Genomic DNA, 3,974 nt, shown 5'->3' with positions numbered 1-3,974 from the left:
TATATATATATATATATATATATATATGTAAGCACATGAACCCTATGCCAATAGAAAAGTAAATAAATAAACTTATAAAGAAAAGAAATATGTACCAAGCACTGTCTTAGTACTATCTTTGCTGCTATCACAAATTGTGACGGAATGGGCAAATCATAAACAATAAAAATTTACTTCTCATAGTTCTGGAGGCTGGGAAGTTCAAGATCAAGGTGCAGGCAGAAGAAAATAGACAATGAGTTCCAGGAGATGAGAGAGTTCTTGCACAATCTGAAAGAGGAAAAGAATCAAATGGAGCTGTTAGAGATGAAAGTTCCAATAGAGGAAATCAAAACCTCCCTCAAAAGTATTAAAAGCTGATCAGTCCATGCAAAATATCGAATCTTGGATGTTAAAGGCAAAACCTCTGACCTAGGAAAAAAACAACCAAAAAAACTGAAAAAATAACACCAAAAAATGAGAATACTATATGAGAAATACTAGATACCATTGAGTGTATCTAGTATCCGAATAATTGGTATCCCAGAAAGTGAAGAAACTCATAAGGGCATTGATAATCTGTTCCATGAAATCCTGGAAGAAAACTTTCCAAATCAAGAGAGGCTTTCTAATATATAGACCTAAGAAATACAAAGAGCCCCTAATAGAATCATGTATAGCAATTTAATGTATGAATAATAATTTTAAAAATAAATAAATAAATAAATAAATAAAAGAACAAACCCAAGAAGATCTTTTCCAAGGCACGTCATAGCCAGACTGGCAAAATCCACCAAGACAAGATACTAAAATTGCCAAGAGAGAAACATCAGATTACTTATAAAGGTTACCTCATCAGGCTAACATCAGACCTCTCATCAGCTATAATGTGAGCAAGCAAAGAATGGGAAAATATTTTCAAAGTGTTAAGTGAAAAATAGTTTCAACCAAGAACACTATACCTGTCGAGATTATCCTTCCCATGGAAAGAAGAGATAAAAGCATTCTCAGATAAACAAGAACTGAAAGAATTTGCCAATTCCAGACCCACTCTTCAAGAAGTTCTGAAAAGAGTGCTCGACCAGGAAAACTAAGACACGTACAGAAATAAGAGAACAAAAAGCAACCAAGAAAATACCAACTTAATGCTAGGGACAAGAAATATCAATAATAACCTTGAACGTTTACTTCCAGGATTTAAATCAGACCACGGTAACACTACAAATTCAACAGAAGAGAGATTGAACATAAGACTGAACTGGTGAAATAGAATTTTATGACTTTTAAGTAAAACAGTACTTTCTTTTTTTTTTTACTATGCTTTGTTTTCCCAATTTAAGGATTTTGCCTTCTTTTGAACTGTTGATAGGTTCATCAGTTTGTTAAAAATATTTTTCCTTCTTGTTTGTTTCTTTAAATGGAAACATAAACTTTTCTTCCTTCCTGACCCTACTGGAATTGGAAAATAGAATATTCTTATTTTGTAGCAGAAAGGTTATTTGCATAAGTTTAATAACACCTGTTGCCTTGAATCAAAAAATGGAAATATTCATTATTTCCAGGGCTTTGACTGGAATGTCATATCTGAAGATTAGCCAGAAAACTATGAAACTAAGGTAGATCTCAAGTAAGCCAACAGAAACTCTTAGAAAAATAGCCTGCCACCATAAACATTTCTGCCTAGCAAAGAGGATTAAAGAAGCTATGTGAAAGAATTAGTACCATACAATAACCTGGACTTTTCCAGTCCAGCATTGTAATAAGTAGAGATTGCAAGAGAGTAACCACAACCAGAGGATTATCTTGAGGGAGACTTTGAAGGAAGAAAAAGAGACTGATCTTTGCTAGCTGATGGTATAGCACAGAATACTTGATAGGCAGGGCTGAGTTGAGAAAGGATTATGTGTGATTTATGTGCTGGGCATTTGCTTTTCAACAGTTTGAGTAGTTGACATGTAAATATTTTCTCAAAAAATACCTAACACTATACTGTCTCTTTTGTTAGAGAGTGATAAACAAAATTATAACAAATATTTTGAACATTATCTTTAAAGTTCAGTTTTCTGAAAATTTGAAAGTTGTTTATTAACTGTCAAGAATTAGGGTATAAGCAAAAAATTTTGGATATGTAAAGTAAATGTGGGAAAATGTAAAAATAAGTAAACGATAAAAATAATTAATTAGATCATTATTTTTAAAAAACATTTGACAGACACAAAAGTGGAAGAAAAAAAAAAAGGCATGCAAACCCTGTATTATTTTCCTTTTTACGAAGTTCTATCCCGAATTTCAAGGCCAAGTATCCACTCCTTCAAGAAACCTGACTCCACCTCCCTCCTCCCCCAAACTGTACTACTCTTCTATTCTCCGACAAGAAATTATGGATATTGCATGACATGGGACATTCGCCAACACAGGGTTTTACCCACTAGAGTCGATCATATTAAGGTAAGGATTTGGTCTTTCATTTCTGTATCCCCAGCATCTAGTCCAATATCTTAGGGAAAAGCTTTGGAGTAATCCTTGATTGCTCATTTTCCACCTTGAGAATGTATTCAGAATCTGACTGCCCTATCGCTCTCATTACCACTGCCCTGGTCCTGTCCAGCTTCATCTCTCAAGGAAAGCTGTGGTGCCTTACCTGATCATCATGAGCTGCCTGTGACAACAGAACACATGAAAAGTGGCCTTAAGAGTGAGACATACTACAAGTGTAGAATATGCATTGGATTTCAAAGGCTTAAAACAAAAGAACAAAATGTAAAATACCTTGATAATGATAATAATTTTTTTTATTGTAAGGGCAATAATAGTTTGGGTCTATTAGGTTCATAAATATATTTTTTCTTTCTTTTTTTTTTTTTTTGGAGAGGTGTTTGCTATAGGGCACGTGCGTTTGCCAGACAGACAGAGAGCGACAGAGAGACAGAAAGCAAGAAATCCCCCCCCCGGGGGGATGGCCACATCACAATCCCTTCTCCTCCATTCTCTCGGGATCTTGGGCACGCACGCACACGTGCCTGGTGTGAGTTTAAGCCACCGGGTCCAGGACTCAAACCACAGTCGACTACATGACAGTCCAGCGACATAGCCATTATGCCAACTTATGGTCCCAGATTCATAAATATATTATTAAAATGAACTTCCCATGTATTTTATTTGTTTCAATTTGTGTATTCTGTAGTGAATGAGACAGAAAGAAAGGGATAGGGAAATGGAACCACCACAGCTTTTGTTGCCATGGTCCACCCCAGACTCAGCCAGCCTAGATCATGGGCACACATGCCTGGTCCACTCAGGGAGGTACCTGGATGTGGATCGGTAACTTTCCCATGTGGGTATGCCCCATAGAGCATCATTTTTACTGTCATACCACCATTTGGCCCTTCACTTTTTTTCAGTATACCTAATGGCCAGTTGATGTACAAATGTATGTTATTTTTTTGCTTAAATTCATTTAAAATTTTTTAAAATAAAGGGGCACCATCTTCTAAATTAAAAAAAAAAATTACATATAGGGCTCATATTTTATTTTTATAAGACATTCCCCACTGCTCTGGGGAAATCTCTCCTCAACTGGTCTCCTAGCTTCCACTCTTGCCTGCTCCCTGCCATTTGTTTTCCACAAAGGCAGCCAGAGTGGTCCTTCTGAAGCATAGAATCATCTCATTCACTTGCTCAAAGTTCCCCGGTGGCTCCTTAGCATACTAGGAGCAAAGTCCCAAGTCCTTCCTGTGATCTCTGTGGCCCTATTACCCACTTCCTATGGCCTGTAGGCCAGATTCCCACACTCCTCATCTCTGTTACTACACACCAGCTACTGGTTTCTGTGCCGTTCCATGAGCAGATCAAACATGTGCCCCTTCAGGGCCTTCACTTCTTTCTGCCAGGATCTTCTGTGCCCCAGGTATCTGCAGGCTGTTCTCCGTCATTTCTTTCAGATTTCTGCTCACATGCATGCCCTGAGCATCCCATCTAAATGAATGCCCCACTCT

Source organism: Tupaia chinensis, unplaced genomic scaffold (genome assembly GCF_000334495.1).
Source record: "Tupaia chinensis unplaced genomic scaffold, TupChi_1.0 Scaffold000659_1, whole genome shotgun sequence".
Taxonomy (NCBI): Eukaryota; Metazoa; Chordata; class Mammalia; order Scandentia; family Tupaiidae; genus Tupaia; species Tupaia belangeri.
The sequence above is the reverse complement of the archived record's forward strand: the minus strand, read 5'-3'. Positions refer to the sequence as shown.